We start from the raw sequence: 22,300 nt of genomic DNA on the forward strand, positions 1-22,300 counted from the left end.
ATCTGCTCTTCGCCTCCTCAGACATGTGAGACAGAAGGTTCAGCGACATCACAACTCTCACCAAACCTTCACTTTTCAGTTACAGAACTGAAGACAGTGAAAATAAGTCAATTATTTATTGTAAGAGGAAAGCAGAAAAGAGTGAGCAGGGTTGCCAGGTTCTACCTGTCCAAGCTCTCACTTCCGTTGCAGAAATTAATCCAGTACCACAAATACTTGGAACTACACAGCAGTGGGGAAAAAAATTAATACATTATTTTTAATTAACTTCTATAAATTGTTCATTCTAAGTATTAGCGCCTGCCTTTAAATTCTTTAACACATTATCTCTCCAAATTATGACAAGTCGCTAAGATGAATACTTAGGTCATATTTAATATTACCTGTAATACATGTCTTTCTTTTCTATTCAATGTAGTCTACACAATTAAGTCTTTTTATTCTGTTTTACAACGCCTGGTGCAATGAGCCTGTAACTAAGACTCCTGGGAACTCCTCAAGGCAAATGAAGTAAATTAACACAAAATCTCTATCAGTTATGTGCAAGTATTATTACAATACAGGTTACGCATTGTATACAAGAATTAAATCCATTGATTAGGATAAAACCATTGTTGAGGATAATACCACCTAGCTACTTCATACGCAATAACATTAACATCAGCTAGAAACACGACCTCGATCCACTTAAACTAACAAATAAAGAATTACCATACAACTGCAGAAAAGCTGTACTCAAATTTATGTCCTCCAAACTTTTTACAGATAATTTTTATTCTTTTAAGATAACACAAGAAATTTAGGTATGCACTATACCACTCTCAAGTTTCACTAACCTATCAATCTAGCACTTCATCTCCCCGTGACACAGATTTAAGAGCAATTTGGCTGTGGAAGGTCTGCAAATAGTGCTGCTATGGAAAACTTCAGACAAAAAATACAGTCAAGGCCATATGATGCTTACTGATAAAATGTTAAGAAAAAATGAGTTTTCCTCTAATGTAAGAGAGAAATGGTTTAACTTCCAAAAAAAAAAAAAAAAATCTCCAATCATTTTTAAGATCTTCACATTAAAACAACCAACAGCTTTTCCTTCCCTGACATTTCTCCTTGTCTCCTACAAGCTCTAAACATCACTTTGCTCATTTCTTCGCCCTCTGGGTTCCACAGCCATCCACCTCATACCAGAGCCAGAAGCTGAAGCAGATCCATTCCAACAATTTAAGTGTTTTCTCCTAAGAGAGACTAAGACTACAGTTACAGAGAGACAGAGAAACAGTTCAGATTAATACAAAATAACTTCACTTTAGTGACCCAACAAAAAGATTACTCCAGTGGCAGCACTGTTTTATGAAGTTCCTCCCGCACCTCCTACCTTGCCATTCCCAAGACTCTCATTCCCACCCCAGCACTGCAGGTTTTTCTTTGCATTTTTCAGACTGGACTAGTTTCTTGAATTATTTCATTGTGCATCTCTCCATTGTAGTTACACTGGCACAAACAGAGAGACGACAGAGAAGATGTAGCACACTGCAGCGTTGGAGCAAACAATTAGGAACTCCTTAAGTTTGTACTTTTTGAAATTCCTGTATCACTAAAGCAGTTAATTGGTTCACTTTCACCAGCTTCCCCATGGAGTCAATGAAAGCCTTCCAGAAGGCCTCCTCCCATGTCAATTTTATAAGGTGACTGAACTTCTAATACACCTAATTTAAACGTCTGAAATTATATGGTATAAACCCAGGCCACCATAACCAACAGACATGCCACTGTACCCTGGTACTCTAAATTGCAGACACCGTGCTTCTAAGTTCTGCTGCTCCAGCCAAAGGCACAGCAAATGACAAACAGGAGTCACACCACACCACAGAACCAAAATTAATTCTAACGAGCATACGCTGTTCAAAGAAGTCAAGAACTGCAGACCCTCTTAAAACTCGGGCCTAAAGCTTTCTCCTCCACAAGCAGATTTTAGTGCCACCACAGTGATAATGTCAGGCAGTGTTTGAGACTGGTGATGGAGACACACTTGGAAAGCTGATGGATGAAAGTTCCACGGTATGTATTCCATCCTGTATCCTAGAGCATATATCCTGAAGAAAGTCAACAGCTGAAAGAAAAGATTGTGATTCTGTGTAATTCAGCACCAAAGAAAAAAGATCACATATATAAATACAGATTAATGGAAGATAACAAAGACACTGAACTCTTGAGCATATTTTATTTGGAAATGCTAGAGTTAAGACTCCAAAGTAAGACAGAGGGAGCTTTGGATGGCTCACTACTCTGAGAATCAGCGCAGCATTCTGTTAAACTTGAGCTCCTGCCGTCACTCATCCTGTATATCAGAGAGGAGAAAAAACAAAACTAGAAGATTCCAGTGTTTCTTTCTCCACCCTGCCTCCCCTCAAGAGGACACTAAATAGACAATTAACATAAACCATACATGACAGATTATATATAATCATTCCATAATGCTAATGTATTCCTAGAGTTCTATTACAAAAACATAAGGATGAGATGCCGTTTCCTCACTTGCTCCAAAACATCCAAAGAAAAACTGAAAGGTTTGCTGCATCATTTCAGCTAGAAAAGTGACAAAAAACCAAGTCATTGACTTTTACCTTGATTATTGCTCCTGCTTTAAATTCTTTATTTCTTGCTAACCAACTGGGCGAAAGGTTCTCACTCCTTAGCTTATTTCAGAAGGGCGATATACACATGGAGCTAATAAGGAAAAGCTTCAGGAGTAAACACAGCCTAAGAAAGTCTTTATCAGCACTACAGTTCTGTGGATAAGCAAGAAGTTTACTTCCTAACTCCTCTCCCGTCTGCATTTAGGAGCTTCCTGACCCTGTTTCTCATTAGGCTGAGATATGTGCTTTCCCCAGTGAGCCTGATCCAGATTCACTCAACTCATCTTTTTCCACCAACTTCAATGAGCTTTTCATTAGACTGTACTCTCTCTCTATCTATATATATATATAGTTCATCTCTTCTCCCCTTGCCAGTTTTACACACCCCTTATTTCTGAAGGCCAAAAGACAAGGAAACAAACAAAATTAACTTCGATGACAAGTCAAATTTCTATATCCTAACTCCAGGATACTACCATAACTAAAAAACAACCACCAGACAAAAAAATACCACTACCAACACCACAAACAAAAACCAAAACATACACTCAACTGAGAAGTTCTCAAGAACAGTTTTGTCTCTGATGACTGGGCTACGACAAGGATAGCCACCAGAAAAGAAACCCAGAGCAGAAGGCAAGACTCACCATGCAGCTCCCAAACTGCAATGAACACACTGCTGACTGAGGTCAGAAGCGCAGAAGTGCAGACCACCACCCTTCAGTGGACCTCCCTAGGTCAACATCAAAGCCAATCCTCTACCACAGCTGGCAACCAAACAATTCTGCATCAGTGGTGTTCTCTTTATACGCTCCCACAGTAAATGCGAGATTAAGAAAGGCAAACGAATAATATTTCTCGATTACAATATAGTGATGTGGAAGGAAAGTGGATAAGGATAGCACAGTTCAGTTTTTTTCATGCAAAATAAACAGCGTCACTTTGGAGCAATTATGCTCCTGCTACTTCTACTCCCAGCAGCACGGAAGAGAATCTGCCACTCACTCAGCGATACCCCACAAATACAAAGACAATCTGCTACCACCTTCTGTAACAATTTTGCCCAACTCTTTTAATTCACCGCCTGCTAAGTGTCTATCATACTTTTCAAGACCTATCTAAATCGCCATTTTTATGTAGCAATATGCATAAGGTATGGTCAGGATCAAGAACATAGGAAAATCTGATGAGCACAACATTTCATCCAAATACGTTAGAGAAGGGAGAGAAAGAAAACCTCCTCACTTCCACATGCACAAAACAAGATTGGAAAAACTTAAGAATGGCAAACCAAAGTGTGCACCATATGACAGAACACTGTTGACTTCACTCTTTTTTTCCTTTGAATACAAGATGAGAAACAAAATACAGGATAATCATAAAATCATAGAATCATTTTGGTTGGAAAAAAACCCTTAAGATCGCTGAGTGCAACCATTAACCTAACATTGCCAAGTGCATCTCTAAACCATGTCCCCAAGAGCCACACCCACATGTCCTCTAAATATCTTCAGGGATGGCCACCCAATCACTTCCCTGGGCAGCCTGTTCTACCGCTTGATAACTCAGTAAAAAAGTTTTCCTAATATTCAACCTAGACCTCCATTGGCACAACCTGAGTCCGTTGTCTCTCATTCTATCATTTGTTATTTGGGAAAAGAGACTGACACCCTCCTCACTACAACCTCCTTTCAGGCACTTGTAGAGGGCAATAAGGTCTCCCCTCAGCCTCCTTTTCTCCAGGCTAAACAGCCCCAGTTACCTCAGCTGTTCCTCATCAGACTTGTTTTCCAGAGCCCTCACCAGCTTCATCACCCTCCTCTGAACCCTCTCCGTAGTGAATGGCCCAAAACTGAACACAGGATTCAAGTTGCAGCCTCATCAGTGCCAAGTACAGTGGCACAATCACTGCTCTGGTACCTCTGGCCACCCTGTTTCTGAAACAAGCCAGGATGATGTTGGCCTTCTTGGCCACCTGGGCACACTGCTGGCTCATGTTCAGCCGGCTGTCGACCAATACCCCCTGGAACTCTTCCACCAAGCAGCTTTCCAGTCACTCTTCCCCAAGTCTGTAGCACCGCATGGGTTTGTTGTGACCTAAGTGCAGGACCTGGCACTTGGCCTTGTTGAACCTCATACAACTGGCCTCAGCCCAACGATCCAGCCAGTCCAGATCCCTCTGTAGAGACTCCCTACCTTCCAGGAGATCAACACTCCTGCTCAGCTTGGTGTTATCCGCAAACTTACTGAGGGTGCACTCAATTCCATCGTCCAGATCATTCATATAGAGATTAAACAGAACTGGCTCCAATACTGAGCCCTGGGAAATACCGCTTATGACGAGCCATCACCTGGATATGACTCCATTCCCCACAACTCTTCAGGCTCGGCCACCCAGCCAGTTCTTTACCCAGCAAAGGGTACACCTGTCCAAGCCATGAGCAGCCAGTTTCTCCAGGCGAATGCTGTGGGAAACAGCGTCAAAGGCTTTACTAAAGTCTAGGTAGGCAACGTCCACAGCCTTTCACTCATCCACTAAGCCAGTCACCTTGTCACAGAAGATCAGGTTGGTTAAGCAAGACCTGCCCTTCATAAACCCATGCTGACTGGGCCTGATCACCTTGTTGTCCTGAATGTGCCACATGATGACACTTAGGATGATCTGTTCCATGACCTTCCCTGGCATCAAGGTCAGACTGACAGGCCTGTAGTTCCCCTGATCCTCCTTCTGGTCCTTCTTGTAGACAGACGTCACATTTGCTCCTCCAGTCAACTGGGACCTCTCCGTTTAGCCAGGACTGCTGACAAATGACATAAAGTTGTTTGGGTGAGCACCAGCTCCCTCAGTATCTTGGGGTGGATCTCATCCAGCCCCATTGACCTGTGTGTGTCTTTGGTGTAGCAGGTCACCCACCATTTCCCCTTGGATTATTGGGGCTTCACTCTGCCCCCTGTCCCTGTCTCCCAGCTCAGGGGGCTGGGTACCCAGAAGAAAAATGGTCTTACTATGAAAGACTGAGGCAAAGAAGGCATTGAGTACCTCAGCCTTTTCCTCATCCTTTGTCACTATATTTCCCCCCACATCTACTAAAGGATGGACATTTCCTTAGCCCTTCTTTTGTTGCTAATGTATTTATAGAAATATTTTTGTCACCTTTTACAGCAGTAGCCAGATTAAGCTCTAGCTTGGCTTTGGCCCTTCTAATTTTCTCCACACATAACCTCATTACACTTTCATAGTCCCTCCTGAGTTGCCTGCCCCTTCTTTCAAAGGTCATAAACTCTCCTTTGTTTTTTTCCCCCGAGTGCAGCCAAAGCTCTCCGTTCAGCCAGGCCAACCTTCCTCCCTTCATGCAGGGATGGCCTGCTCCTGTGCCTTACAGATTTCCTTCTTGAATAATGTCCAGCTTTCCAGGACTCCTTTGCCCTTCAGAACAGCCTACTCCCAAGGGACTCTAAACAGGCTGAAGTCTGCCCTGCAGAAGTCCACCATAGCAGTTCTGCTGAGTCCACTCTTCTCTAAGGACGAGGACTCTATCATTTTGTGATCACTGTGCCCAAGGTGGCCTCCAACCACACCACCTGCAAGTCCTTCTCTGTTTGCAAACAACAGGCCCAGCAGGGCACCTTTCCCAGCTGGCTCACCCACCAGCTGTGTCAGGAATTTGTCTTCTGCACACTCCAGGAACCTCCTGGGCTGTTTCCTCTCTGCTGTGTTGTATTTCTAGCAGACAATATAATAATGCTGATCATGCAGCATTCACTACATTTATCAGATAACCATTTTTATTAATTTTAAAAAAATATCATATACAGTGTCCCTGCTATTCCAGATTTTCTACTCATAGAAAACACTGTTTGACAAGTCAAATCGCATGGAACTTCAAGTGTATCCAGGCATCTGACCAAAGGTAACAGCAAACTGTAGATATTGAATTGGAAGCTGATTAACAACACTTCATTATAGTGTACAATGGTTTATTCCTTTACATTCTGGCAGGTGTGACAGCACATATTTTTCTTTCAGTTAGTAAGTTTTAGGTATGTTTTTCATAGTCATTAGTGCTGTTGTATATGGCCACAAGCCATCTATAGAGTCAGCTCTGCCAGTACCTAATCTCTAGTTCAGTTAAAAGCTATTACCAAGACAGAGTTTGCAGCACATATTTTCACAGGAAAAGTGATACGAACAATTCTCCCAATAAACTGTGTTAAAGCTTGTACCATAGTAGCTCCCCATACAATTTCTAGCTAAGCACTGAGCTCTTATCAGAACTCATCAGAGGGTTCTGTTGCAATTCACTTGCAATTAGATGACTGAGTTCATACTAGTAAAGTACTCTGAAATAAATCATCATATTCCAGCACAGAATACATAATGATTCCATATGCAGTTATTAGCATGAATGCAGACGTGCTGTGTGCTTACAAAGAAGTAGGGGGGGGAAGTCAATTTTCTAGCCTTTTTTGTATTTGTCGCATCACAATGCAGGCAAGAAATACTCAGCTTCTCAGAGAACAGATCACATCTCAAAGGGACTCAAGCCAGGGCTTTCAGACAAAGAACCTGGTAAGACTTTTTCCATTCTTCCAATATTATCACCAGTTACAAACATCATGCTAAAAAGAGGAAACACAAAGAGCACTGGGAAAGCACATGCATATTCACTGTCACCAGGCTGGAGCAACAAGAGGACGCTTGCACTTTCTTCTACCACTTCTTAACTTTGTTCTTGAGGAACCACTACACAAGAGGCAGGAAAAAAACAAAACAAAACCGGAGTTTTACTGCAACATGAATGCTTTGTTGTATCCAGGTCAAGACTGGAATTTTGACTGCTTGTGCTGTTCACAAATACAGCACAAAAAAGTTCAAGACCTGGTAAAAATTTAATTTTCGTAATTTTTTTGTCCTTAAAGGTAAATAGGCAGCTTATCACAGACTCTAGAACACCCTGAACTACTCTTATCCTCCAACAGGTCTAAACAGAATCTGCTTTTGCTTACACATCAGCCTCAACTTTTGAGTCTTTGTGTTTGGCTTTTCCCCCCGCCCCCTCTTAAAAAAATGAAAGGAAACCCATGTACCTGCATAGTAAAGAAAATTATATGCTTTTCCAAGTGTCCCAAAACAAATCCAAACATAACTTCATGGTAAATACTGGTTGAAAGGTTCACCTGAAGAAATCTAGGAGTGGTATAGCGAGACATTACTGTGACACAGATGCACCAGCAGTGCTGTACCCGGCTGTAAGACAGAATCCTTCATTTTTCCGGTCAGTCAAGACTGAAGTCTAGTCAAGAACAGTAAGGGAGAGGACCCAGGTCAGAAGAATAACAGTACCAACTTTATTTTTTTAATAAGAGTTTGATAGAAACAGAACCGCACCTTAGAATCCCATTACCAGAATACAATAGCTTCTCCTGTATAATTTTGGAGAAGTACCAACCTCTGTTTACATTATGTTTGTGTCCTCTATCAGTATCACTAAAGCGTTCTAAAAAATTTTATCTAGCATATCAACACTATTAGAAACAGTTAAAAATACTTCAGACTACCTTTATCTTTTATTTTAGAAGTCCAAAAGCTAAACCAGAAATTAATTTTTTTTTTTTTTTGAGACAGAGCTATCTCACCAAAAACAGCCAAGATAAAACACCTTTTGCTATCAGACTGCAGTTTAATTACTTGAATAGGAAGAGTTGGTTGGTCTCAGTCCAGTCTCTGCCAACAGATCAGCACATTAGTTGGCTCTTCAGAAACTGTCATACATAATCTTTCCTGTCTTGGAGGCCAAGTGCAGGATTAAGTAACACCAATTCTCACACAGCCATTGAAGGTACACACTGAAGCTTGAGAAGCTAGTGCTGCCAAAAACATTTCTAAATCTTTGGAAGTTATACGAACTCAGGTTCCAAAAACATTAGTCTAATACCCTTCATAAGTATAAAATATAATTGAATAGGGTATGAAAAAATAAACGTATGTTTTAATTAAAAAGCTGCCCCACCCAAATGGATATCTGGCATACCCTGTGTCAAAAGGCAAGATATGCATAAGCCAGCTATAAACTCTTAAATATACCCTTATCTCAAATTATATGGAAACCAAGCAAGCAGCATGAAATTATTCAAGTTTATTACATGTTATGCCCACATTCTAGATAGCAACCTGCCAAGCTGGTAGAGTAACAACAGGATTGTGCAGTACAATTCCTACAAAGGGACCCTCCTAAGAACAGCATTATTGCCATTTTGCTGTGCTTCATGGGTGGTTTAGTTAAACATGACCTAAAAAGGAAGGGAGAAAGGGGGTATGCAATGATTTTCCTTTTAACACTCTACCAAGAGCCCAAAAAGACTTCTTTACACACATTTCCACAACACAAAAAGGGAGAGGGGTGGAAAAAAACCCCAAACTAAACATTTCACTCTTTTTCCTACAGACTTTAAACAGGTATCAATCATAGACAGCACTATATTAAGAACGTTTTTACTTATACTGCTTGAAGTCCTTAAATTTAATATGAGTAGCCTTTAAAATGTAGTAAAGAAGTACTTACTATCTCCCCAGTTCTTCAGTTGAAGGTTAAGAAAACTTATTCTGACAATAGAGGGCCTCTTCACAACTAATACACAAACAGTTTTCTGGTTCATTTGCATAACCTTCAGATTTTATTAATGCATTATAGAAACAGATTTACTCATTCAACAAAAATTAACCTCAAGCCTTCTTTATGAAACATTAATAACTAAAAAAAGGTCAAAAAAGAAAATATTTCCTAACCTCCTGTTAAAGACACTCACAAGCAAGCTGTTCCTGGTGCTTTCATACAGCGTACTATGCTTAACCTGCCCCAGGCTGCAAAGGTATATTAAAGCACCCATTTTCAGCAAAAATGCAGGTTTCATCAATCCCAAAGCCTCTGGAATTTGATTTAGAGATCAAAGCCTGAATTGTGTCGAAACATGTACTATTCTACTGCAGGGATGCTAACGCATTTAAAACTATGTAGTCTGAAGAATACCAAACTTTCAAGGAGTTCCAAAAACCTCCCCTAGACATTTAAGACTATTAATACAAAGCTCAAAAGTCTGCTTTTCTGAGGTCATTCCCAAAACTATAAACAAAAATGTACAGTAGCAAGTCATGTTTTTGATGTGAAAGGTGTTGTCATACTCCCACTCACAAAGCATAGTAGTTTGCTTACTAATTTAACCAGGAAACACAAAAATAGGCATTTCATGTTCCAGCAATTTACAGAAGTGAGCAAACAATATTCTCCCCTCCTCATAACATCAACAAAGTTTAAGACACAGATAACTAATAAAAATTTATTTATTTACAGTAATTCTCTCTGCATTACACTAATGCAGCTGCTTTTCTCTATACCAATAGAACCTAACAGAGAGACAACAGATAAAAAACACACAGCTTCAAACAGCTTAAAGTTAACTAATATGAAAGCCTATTTAAATACGTAGATTTAAGGAAAAAAAAAGCACACACATAGATTTCAGTCAAATAAAAGCTCACAAGTAAAATATTAAGAAGTATTTCACACATACACTTAACCAAATGGACTTAGCTGCACAATACTCATGCACAAACCTCAAAAACCAAGGTTACCTAACAAAAGGCAGTCTAGAAAATAGGGGCAAAAGCCCCAGCTCTTCCTGACTTGAGCTCAACTAATATGATTATAACTCTAACCCAGAGCTTGGTGCATCTCCAACATCCAGTCACTTTATTGCTCTACAAAGACTGGGTAAAGGTGAGCCAACTACTACACACATACCTATTGATCAGGAAGCATGCTAAAAATGATACAGTCTGAAGAATTATCCATGGATGAATCAACAGATGGCAACAAGTGATACAGATGTGAATTGCTTTCAAAATGCTAACCTAAACATAGAAAGCTCCGAAACTGATCCTCAGTCCCCTCACAGGTATTTTTCCTTTCGTTTTCAAAGGAGGATTAAAAAAAAAAAATAGTACAGGAAACAATACTGCAATTTAATCAGACTGCCTGCCCTTTTAAACACAGAAATCAAGGACTCTGATGGTGCCATATCTACCCACAGAGACCATCACTTGTTGATTTACATACAAATGAGCTCCTACTTTCAACTTAATAACAGAGTCCCAGTACCATTAGACAGCTCTGATACATCGGCTAAGACACTCAGGTTACATAACTTTCTCTTATTCCTTCCTTGAAGGTAAGAAAAAATAACTTCCAACTGCAGCCCTAAACACAACTTCCAGCAAAGTAAGAGGCTATTAACAAAAGACGACCTGATCCTCACAACAGCCCAAACACACTGTATTCTTGTTACCTCTGCAAATAAAAAATGCTAGGTTAACCCTTCAGAACGAAAGAAACAAACAAAAACCACTACAAACCTCAGGCATTCACAACACATTCTGTCCGTATACTATAATTTGTGTGCGGGGTGCACTTATATGACATTTTTAATCATTTAGCCCTTAAACAGAAGTACCAATCCTCACATCACAATAAAAACTTCACAGTTCTTGCAAATGACCGTTTTTTCAGGATGGGAAAACAGGTGGGCACCTCACTATGGAGCATGAGGGCCTCTTTAAACACACATAAACACAAGCTTTTTTTTTCTCTCAAAAAACCAAACCAAACCTGGGGGAGGATTAAACCTCCTAATAACAGAACTTCCTAAGGGCCCTTCTGTAGCCAACGCTTGCCCTCTCACCCACGGGTGAGACCCCCACACCCCTCCCGCACCACCAAGGGGGCCGCGGCCTCCCCAGCGAGGGGCTGGCGAGCCCTGCCGGGAGCACGCCCCTCCCCAGGCCTCCCCTGCACTCCGGCACCCCCCGACACGGCACGGCACGGCCCGACCCGAGCGCGGGTGCCCCTTACCTGCGACCCTCCCCCCGCCGCCTTCCCCGGCGCCCCCCGCCGCCGCGGGAGGTGCGGGAGGTGCGGGGGGGCTCAGCAGCGCGGGCGGCGGGCGGGCGCTGCGGGCCGGGGGCCGGGCCGGGGGGCCGGCGGGGGCCTGGGGGCGTCTCGCTCCATTCTCCCCTCACACACTCACACACACACACTCACACACACACACACAGGAAATAACACGAGGTCAGCTGACCCCCGCCAGCCAATGGCGGAGGCCGCTGGGGAGCAGCGCGCGCCAGCGGGAACGGCGCGAGGCGGCGGGTCCCGGCCGGGCGAGGGAGCGGGGAGGGGGAGAGGCGCGCGCGCCTCTGTGCATGTGCGTGGCTGCGTGCGCGCGCGCGGCGGAGGGGGGCGCGAGGCGGCCACCTCCCCTCCAGCCACGCGCCCGCTTAAAGGGGCCGCGCGCCGCAGCCCCAGGAAGGGGCGGTTGGTGCCGCCTCCGCCGCGGGGACCCGGAGGGCGGCGGCGGGTCCGTCCTGCGGGCTGGGAGCGGGAGACGCCGCCCGCGCGTGTCACCGGCCCCCGCCACGCGGCCGCAGCGACACCCCCGCCCCGGCGGCCGCTCAGGGCGAGCGCGGCCGGCGGCCCTCGGGCGGTGCGGGGGCAGAGCGGGGCGGCGCGCCGCGCCCACCCAGCAGCTGCCGGGCCCCTTCGGCCTTCGCGGGGGAGGGACCGCGGCAGTTTCCATTTCAATCGTCTCATACATCAATAACACCCCCTCTTCCCCCAAGTTATTTTAAGAACCGGATTTATTCCCTTTGGCCGCTTCTCCTCCCAGGCAGCAGCCAGGCAGCTGCGGCCGGAGAGCCCGGGAAGGCCCGTTACCGGCCCGCAGCCCGCAGCACACCGTGAGCCCGCGGCCAGGCCGCACGCCGGGGCCGGGCGGGCCCCGAGCCGGCGCTGCCTGAGCCGAGCCGCGGGAAACAACATGGAGGCTGCGGGCGGCCCGGTGCGGGGAGCCGGCGGCGCGGGGAAGCCGGCGGCGCGGGGAGCCGGCGGTGCGGGGGGTCCGCTCCCCGCCGCACTGCCTGGGAAATTAGAAACAGTTCTCCCCGCCCTCCCGAGTCCCCTGCCAGCCTTAAATCTGGGAGTTAACGACGCCTAATCTGCGCCGGAGAAACAAGCTTTTTTTTAAAGCGCGTTCACTAGGTTTTTTTGGTATTGATTTTTCAGAGTGAGGGGGCCAGGAGACTGGCCGAGGGGGCAGCTCGAGAGCGAGGATGCAGTGCCTGTCAAACCATCATCATCTAAGCCTGCATGTCAGCAAAGGAAGCTCCCAGTGACACTACAGCTTCCTTCATCTGCCACTCAGAGCGATTCACCTGAAAACGCAGGAGGCTGGCAGCCCAAGGAGCCCCAAGTGCTGGGCACAGAGAGCTCGAGCATCATTTAAAACTTGTTTTGCCAGGAACTCTGCTGAGCAGATACAACAGTTCCGATAACTGTCCTGTTTCCCAAGCTTTGTTGCCCAGATCCTCACTGAGCACCATCTCCTGTAGGAAGCCTTATTCTGAGAGAATGCCCCTGCTTATAGCTCATCCCAAAATGCAATGAACTGTGTTGTAAGCACAGCCAGCTGACAGCTTCACCGATGGCTCCCCAACAGGTGACTCGCTCTTTACAAAAAATAAATATAAAAAACCACATCTTGTACCGCACGTTATCTGTCAAAAATAATTCGGAGACTGGCTGAAATTCCATGGAGATAAGACTGCGACAGTGGCAACAGTCTGGGGAAAACAACCAGAGCAGGCAAAAATTACATGTGCTCCTGCCATTTGTTTTTCAAGGTAACAGTTTGTGAGTGTTAGGGACTCCGCGGCTGCTGGCAGGAGCGCCCAGGAAGGACTCATCTGCTTCTCCGCTCCTCTTTGGACTCGACACAAGTACGTGATGGCTTCTTTCAGAGGCAAAGCCTTCTGTGCTGATCTGTGCCTTATCTCGTTCAGATGAGAGCACCGTGATGTGCTCCGCATTGGCCACCTGGGACCCACAGCTAGGGCACAGAGGCAATGCTTTGCTGCTTGCTTTTCCTCTCGCGGCGCAGTTCATCCCCGCTCTCCGCAACACTTGTTGCCCATTTGCAAGTAGCGTTTAAGGCAAGGTGCTTCACTTAGAGGAGGTGAAGGTCATCGCTTCCTTCACCTGAAGAAGAGGCTCCGACAGCACATTTCACCGTGACAAACTGTGAGGTTGCTCCAGCAGCGAACAGCCTTAATCTTGTTGACTGCCGCGGCACGCGAAGGCCTTGGTTAGCACAGCATTCCCTCTGGGGATCCCGCACTGTGATAAAAGCCCTAATGGGGTGGGGGAACTCGATATGGTTTTTATAATTTGATTTTCTATTATCTGTTTTCTGATTTTCAAGTGAAGCATCGAGGTCAATCCTTTGTGTAGATTTATAAAGTAGGAGTGCTTTGAGTGCTCTACCTTAAGTTAAACTTAAGGTAAAACTCTTTTATATATACAAACACGAGAACAGAGCTTACCTATATAAGCTTCCTATAGCAAGGGATTTTTTTAGCTAATGTACACAATGAAGTTGCAGCATAAACAGAAAAGGTTTTGTAAAATGCTCAAAAAAGCGTGATAAAACTCTAAGGACAGCTGACATTGACAAGTCAAAAATTTCTCAAAGGACCAAAAATAATTTGCATACTTAAATACCTGGATCTCTAGCCTGCTGCACAGCAGCATTTCCCATCTCCACTAATGACTACTTACAAGTGTTACAAGGCAACTACAAGAGGAGTTGCTCTTTAAAATATTTAAAAGCTCAAAACTATATGGCTCATTTTAAAGGATTAAATGGCATTTAAAAAACCTCATGCTATAAATACATGCAAATGTCACACGACTGTCAGCTGTTGCACTACAGTAGGCATCACCAGTAACATACAGGGTCATTGAAAGCGCAGAATGAAAACACAAGTTACCAGAACTATATTAGTTACATACCACAAGCACCGGCAATATATCCTTTGCAGCTTTTGAAGTGATGTATCAGGCTTCAACATACAACCCTGCTGAGCTTAAGGGAGAATTTAATTCTCTCCGAAACTAATTTTTTGCTGTCTGAAGACTCCAGATGAAAACCTGTCATTAGTACACCTTGTTCACATCACTGGGCTTTTCTTTGCCACTGAACATTTCACTTTCCAGAAGAAATAAATTCAAACCTTCTGACCTGGCTATTCAGTGAGAACTACTTGAGCACCATCAGTTACACCAAAAAAAGTTAGAAATAAAACATTGTTAGGACTAATGAAGAAAGTAACCCCATCATGCTACTAGGGCTCTGATCCTTCAACCACACAAATCAAACATCCACGCAAGCAGTTCTAGTTTAGGGTAAAGCCATTGGTAGTATCTATACGCTCTGAAAGCAACTTAGAAGCAAAGTACCCTTCAATTCTGAAAAGAAGAAAAAAACCCAGGTATTGAAGGCCAAAAATGGTTACTTAGCAAAATAAATCCTTAAAAGATCAATTTCAAAATCAATGCAACAAACTAAACGGGTTTGCATGTAAATTTCCAACAAATACATTTCATCATTGAAGAGTAAGTGCTATAAATTGAGCAGATGCGCTATGCCACAGTCATAAGAAAGACTGAAGTCTCTCTGCTTTTAGTGCAAGAAAATCAGCTCAACCATAATTATACAGAGCCACTATGGTACTATCACAACTGAAAAACTTCTAAACCCTACCCATTTTTCCCCACAGATACCTTCGCCCACCTCCAAACTACTTCCAAGGATTGAAGTGCAAACAAGGCAGAGACAGGCAGGGAAATGGTCTCAAGACTTGGAACCCTCCTCTGCGACGGATGCGAGCTTCTGGGCAAAATAATGCCCTTTGAGTTGCCCTCAGCGTTAGTGCTACTGCTCCTACTAGCTGCGGTCACAGCACACAGCCAGCCAATGCTGACTCTTCTGCTGCCCATCAACTCCACAGTGGCAAAAGCAAACGTTTATTTCCCCCCCCCCCCTTATGCCTTAATGTAAGGCTTACCTTGCACATCCCTTCCCTCTCTCTCACAGATCCTGGAGAAAAAAGGTCCTTCTGACCACAAGAGGACTGACAAATGGAGATGGAGAGTCTCCTCCCGTCTCTGAGGTCACCACTTCTGATCTAGCCGTAATTCAGTAATTACTCAATTGGTGTGGCTCTCCAGAAGCATACATTAGCAGCTGGGGGAGGGGCGGAACTGAGGGGTGACACCATTCACGACCTCAGCCCATTCATCTCCACACAACCTCTGAGCTCCCTCTGCCTGGAAGGGGGGAGGCCAGCAAGCAATGCAGCTTGGGGGATGGAGAACAATTTTGCAGGTAACATATGCTGGAAAGACTCTGAGCAACCCGGTGTTTGTTAGAGGAAAGATGATTTCTGAATGCAGCTGGTGGGGTCCTTTGAGAGATTTCTTCTTCTTTACCAAAGGTTTCACTGCTGATGAAAAGCACTGAACTAGCAGCACCAGGAGGCTGAAGTCTCCGCAGAGTCAGGCATGCAGATTTCTCACAGGCACGGCACCCGTCCCCTCAAAGTTTTACCCTTGTCCTAATCCTTTCCCCTCTTACACAATTTCACGTCATCCACAGGCTCACCACTGCACATTTGCAGCTTTCATCTAGACGCACTCAGATGCTATGGGAATGGGCATTAGAGACTAGCTTGAAGATAGATAATACAAAAGATGACAGCGAGATCAGGCACCTACAGGTCACACAACCAGGGACTGCAACTTATACTCACGGTGGGACAGCTACATCTTTAAGCAAGTGTAAAGCAAGGGCAGCAAGCCTGATTCTCTTTCTCCAAGAAAGACATCAGCATGGCTGCATTCATTAACATTTCCTACCTCTCCTCCCATCTAGCCCCAGGATTTCCCGTACTTTCCTCCTATTTCTTTTACACTTACTTCAGATAAAAAGTTTTACATCTGACCCTACACAAGGGAGAAGCAGTATCAGACATCTCCCAATGAACTGCAGCAAAGATGGGGAGGGCTCTCCTCTCATTAATCCACCGATATTGAACTTTTCCCCTTAAGATAGCCAAAGGATCCACGTACGTGCTGGAAAGTACTGGACAGGCACAGATTCTCAGCCTACTGACTCTTGTGTCTTGAGCGCGTCATTTGGAAGCATCACCATAAGCCACAGTGTTAAATCCTACAGCCCAGTTTCTGCAACAGAGCAACAACTGGAGTGCAAGACTTTGGAGTAGCTAAGGGAAGAAAAATGATAAAGAAACTAAAGGTAGGTAGCGTGGATCACAGCAGGAGAAAAATTAAATCATCTATATGGGAGACAATTCTGTTCCATCTTTTAATACTGCAACACTTCTGTCCTCTCATCTCACCTCAGCTCCATTACAAGGAGCTGATTCATGAAAATAAGATCTTTGTACCTTAAGACCTGCTCAGCTTCTTCTGCTTATTCCTTTTACCTCCTGCCAAAAAAGCTGCTTCTGGCAGAATCGAAATAGTTGCTGTGAAAGTGATTGTGATGCTGCAGGGAAAGGAATCCAAGTCCAGTAAAAAAAGCAAGAAACAACAGAAGCTGGACTTTTGAGGAAACAGGAATCACATTTCCAGGCAGATGTCGAAACTAATAAGGGTGGAAATTAAAATAGAAAGCCAAACAAATATGATTCTCCAGAAAGACTGTCTCCAACAAGGCAGAAAAGGCCATCAATAAATCTCCATTATCTGAATTACTAAACATATCTAAATAAAAGGAGAAATTCAAATATTAGAAGAACTCATCTTTTTAAATGGTCTTACATAAAAATAACTCTGCCTTGCCTGAACACATTTTACAGAAAAGGACTGGGGTTTTCTGCCGTTACTTCTGCTGGCCTTTTACAGAGGTTTAATTTGCTGGTGGCTTGGTTTGGGGTTTTTTTTCTGCCTACAGCGAAGTGGGAATTTCCAGGCTTAACAAGCTTAAATCCCCATGACATATAGTCCCAAATTTTAGAGGCAACTAAGATTTTGATTCTTGCTTTGCTCCCTGTTGGTTTCCTCCCTGATGCATGCAATAGCTGTTTTGAATCTCAGCTGTTCCAACAGGAGGGAAAAAAAAAGGTCCCTGAAGAAACCGCGTTAGTTCTTCCAGTCACCTTGCTCCTACCATGGTTCAGCACTCAGGTACATGAAACAGCACATGAGAAGGGCTTGCAGCACCAAGAAGCAAACGCAGAGGGCATCAGACTGGACCAAAACTAAGACTTCATCCAGTAAGAAGGCTGTATTTATATTGGGTAGTAGTAATCTAAGGGTCCACTGAAGATACATGTTGCATGAAATCTCATTAACTTCTTGTCACAGAAACTGACTCCTGCTTTTCTGTGATGTATAGTGATGCTCTCTGGTCCCGATTCACCAGAGAGATTGGTTTATTAAAAATATTTTTAAAGTTCCACCGTGGTTTACTTATGTATTTCCTAATGCTAACAAAACACGAAGAAAAAAAACTTCTTCAAACACAACTACTTTAATTACTTTCTATCTCGAGACTCATAAAAGTACATTCAATGCTCAAACCCTCTAATTCTAAATTTCCAATTACATTAATGTCTTATTTTAGTGCCCCACGTTACTTTAAAGTTGTGCTCAAATCCACATCAGGATAGGGCACGTGAGAACACACAGAACTTGACATTAAACACAACATATTCAGCTATTTACAAGCACTACCTACACATTTGGAGGTGGGGGAAAGAAGCATACGTTCATTCAAGTCACCTAAACCAAGTGATGACAATGCCTTAAAAGCTATCAGGTAACGGAGGTAACCATCCCAGGTTAAGAAATTCAGCATTTAATTTTGTAAAGTCTATACAGACTCATCTTTACAGAGTCCAAGGAACGCAGTAAAATCCCAAGTAACTTGTTTCTACTTCAGGATTCAAGGGACTCTTCTAGTTGCCTACTGAAGTTCAGGTTCAAACTAACAAAGCCTCTGCTTATATTTCATGGCTTTCATCATCCCTCTTGAAGAGATTATGTTCTGCAGCTGGGAAACATGCTGGTACTCACATTTGTCCTGAGAGGTGATTAGGACTAAATGCTCCCAATTTAACTTTTCTGTAAACATCCTCAGAGTAATTAGACCTAAATAAAATACTGTTGGTTCTGAAAATAAGGCAGGCACTTCTTAGGACATCACCAGTGAGCACAGAAGCAAGATCAGAAGCCTAAGTAAGGACGATTTGTGTCAACTTACCAACTCGATGAGCCTCTGCTGGTTTTAGCCAGTTTCAGAAATAGCCCAAACCCACAAATAAGAAAAAAGGTGTCCCAACACAAACAGTTTCATGAGGAGCAGCAGTGTTCGGGGGGGCTGTAGTCCTCAAGCTGGTCCCCTAAAAGCCTTAGCTGAACCCAGGTCTAATGAAGAGATGCTGCTCACATCGGAAAAATTTCACCAGGGTGAAATTTCACATTCCCTGGGGTACTTGCCCACAGCACAGGGATCCCCGGTCAGGGGCAAGCCTTTGCACAGCAGGGAGTGTGGGCTGAGAGAACGGATCACTACTCTTCTCCGAAATCAGCACGGCTTCAACTCTTACAGTGTGATTCATTCCACGGGCTGAAGATCAAGGTGCTGGCTTACTCCTAACACTGATGAAAAAGGGTAGTCATCCTATTTATAATCAGCTAACATCATCTCATCTCAAGAAACAGTAAGTCAGCAGCTAGCCTTAGGTGGTAAGTAGGGGGTTTCCTTAACACTTCTCTTCATTGAGACTGAAGTTAAAAAAAAAAAAAAGAAGAAGAAAGAATAAAAAAAGCAGTGGTGGTTACAAGAAAGGGAATATCTTAACAGAAAAGAGGGTGGGGGGGAACCAATTAACGCTTTCAGCTCATTCCCCTTCACCACTGCCAGGAAATTCTACTCTGATACAAGCATTGCCTGCCTAGGGCTTTTTGAGAGACCCTTGCACATCCTCACTGATTACTTCCCCTACTCAGGGAGACAGACTGTCCTTTACCCTAAATGCTTTTATCTTCTTGATGAGGTCTCTTTACCCAGCTGGATCCTGCCTCCTTCTCCCACTGCAATCTCTGAGCTTGAGAGAAGACACCTGGGGACCTTCCACTTTGCTTAGGAAAAAGATTTTATCCTTTCATATCCTAACATGGGGCTGAAGTGATGCATGCCTCCCCCTCCCCAAACACCTATGGTTACAGTCCTGGGCGACGGATGTCCCCAGCTGAAGATACATCAAAGCAAAGGGTTTTCTCCACTGTTTTCTACTCTTTCAGGAGTCATTTAGAAGCAGGTGTAGATAAAGAACTGAGGAAAACCCCGTAGGGGACAATCCTGCCGTACCCAGACAAGATGAGGAGGCTTAAAATCTCTTCCATATCTAATCTTAGCTAAAGCACATCCCCCATGTACTCTGCCCTCCGTTTTGCAGGGTGCATTTTGCTCATCGCCCCCCACGTCCCAGGCTCACATGCAGTGTCCAGTCCCACCTGGTCACCCCCACTTCTGCCCTCCCTGGGGCCAGAGGCCCAAAGGAGGACCCCCAATATGGGTCATTTGACTTAATCCTCCAAGGGGGCTGCAGGGTGATTCCAGGCTTCACTTCCCCACCGAGCACAGGCTGTGACTCAAACAAGCCAACAGGCAGCACTCACCACAGTGATTTTTATCTTCAAAGAGCTTTACAAACTAACAAATCCTTACTTCCCCTCTGAGAGAAGAAGGGAGGAAAAAAAAAAAAGAAATCCCTAAACATCACCACCTTGATGGAGCAGAGATGCAAATAACCCCAAAAGTCCTTTCATGTCAGAGCAGCGGCAGGAGAGTCCTGCTGTGCAGCTGTGCTTTGGGTTTGGATTTTTTATAGTGTTTTTGGCTTTTACACCAAAGACCTGGACTGGGATTCTATTTCAGATCACTACACACAGTATGGTAGGATGGAGGCTTTCAGGGCTGTGGAGCTGGGGGTCTGAGAAGCAGGCAGCAGTACATGGGTGTCTTCCAAGAATCCACTCGCCTGTTCAGACTGCAAAAGCGCTGCACAATTAATTATACATCTGTGCTACAAAAGATCGGCTCTTTAACTGCAGGGGGTGCTATTCATCAGCCTTGAGACGCGTTGGCAGAGGACAGCCAGGGTCCAGTAGTTGAAATAAAGAAATAAATAACTACAAAAGCAGGATGCGCTCTGGGTCGTTAGGAGCCAAGTGCAGCAGCGGGACTCAAGTGACCCAGGAGCAGAGAAGAGCCTGGGATCGCAGCTGGTCACCATGAGATGCTTTGCCCAGGAGCTTGGTGAACTGGAGCACCGGAGAAGCCACCGGTCACCGGGGTGAGGGGCATGGGCAGCGCAGCGGCGGCAGGGAGCCTGACACCTGCATGCACTCTCCCTTCCTCAGCCCTCCTCGTTTGAGGAGGCAACAAAACATCATGTTCCCAGCAGCCAGGCAGGGTCCAGTCTGAAGTGGCTCCACCGCAGGGGCAAATTCAGAAGGACCCCCTTTCCCTCATCCCTGTCTTTTGAAGCCCTCCCTCTCCTGAAGACGGTGTTTAGCAAGTACAAATACACCACAACGTTAGGCATCCTTCCACTGTCACTCTCCACTATCCTTCCTCCTCCAGACACACGCGCTAACACAAAATGACGGCTTCTTCAACAGACTGAATGAGCAAAGCCCTCGCGCTGATCCTTAATTGTCTGCGCTTTACTCTCGCTCCAGTCATATTATATCACAAAACTCAAAGCAGCCCACCCACTGCCCCTGTCTTTGTCCAAAATCTCAAGTGAATGGTAAATTGGACACAGGGAAAAAAAAATGCTGAAGAAGAAGGGAGGGGCAAACTAACGCCCCCTTTTCCTCCTCCCCCCCTTTTTTCATCCCCCCCCCCCCTTTTTTTTTGAGGTTGCTCTTTGCTGGTGCACCCACATCGCTATTGTGCGATTGCCAGTTAAAAAAAGAAGAAAACAACAACAAAAACCAGAAAAGATGGAGATTAATTAAATAAATCGTATCTGCCAGCCCTTGAGAATGTGACCCTGAGGCCCTGCCCTTCTCCCTCCCGCTGTACCCACCCGTGACGGTGAAATGGCAGGCCCCCACCCCAGCCACCCCCGTGCTCCTCTCAACCTGCAGAGCGAGGAAAAAAATAAAAACGCATCCGAGACCAAAACAAAATAAAACCCATCGTCAAGGAGAGATACAGGGGGAAGGAAGGACGGGGCGGGGGGAGGTCCCCCCCGCACACACCTCATAACCCATTTCTGTCGGTCTGGGAGCAGGAGCCAGACTGCAGCGAGCAGCCAACAGCTGGGGCCTTTGAAAAGGGACACGGCGAGCGGCTCCCGGCGCTCGGCCACGCCGGGCTCCGGCCGCCCCCCCGCCGCCGCCGCCGCGCTGCCCCTCGCCGCCCGCCCACCCCCCGCAACACCAGCACTCCCCCCAAACCCACCCGCGGGCACGGCGGCGTCGCGGGGGTGGGTGACACGCACGGGGCGCCGCAGACACGCGGCCGCGACCGCCGCCAACGCGCGCGGGGTGGGCGAGAGGTGGCCTCTGCAGGGCAATTCTCCACTCTCAACTTTGAGGGAGAGGGAAGGGAGAGATAAAGCCCATTTACTGTACCTTTCTGGCATCTTTCGCAGCTTTCCCCGCTGCTTCTCCCCACCCCCTTCCGATTTATCTCAGCTACTGGTTTTATAAACCGAGGGGGGGGGAAGGGGGGGG

General features: G+C 45.1%; 1 protein-coding gene across 2 annotated transcripts in view; it reads right to left on the reverse strand.

The window, feature by feature from the left end:
• TCF20 (transcription factor 20) overlaps positions 1-11,752 on the reverse strand; it is a 64,055-nt gene extending 52,303 nt beyond the window's left edge. For both annotated transcript variants that reach the window (XM_080340236.1, XM_080340235.1), the window contains exon 1: positions 11,543-11,752. The gene's annotated coding sequence lies outside the window, so the exon portion shown is untranslated. The remainder of the gene's footprint in view (positions 1-11,542) is intronic.
• Between the last annotated feature and the right edge of the window lie 10,548 nt (positions 11,753-22,300).

Source organism: Nesoenas mayeri, assembly GCF_963082525.1.
Source record: "Nesoenas mayeri genome assembly, chromosome: 1".
NCBI classification, from domain to species: domain Eukaryota; kingdom Metazoa; phylum Chordata; class Aves; order Columbiformes; family Columbidae; genus Nesoenas; species Nesoenas mayeri.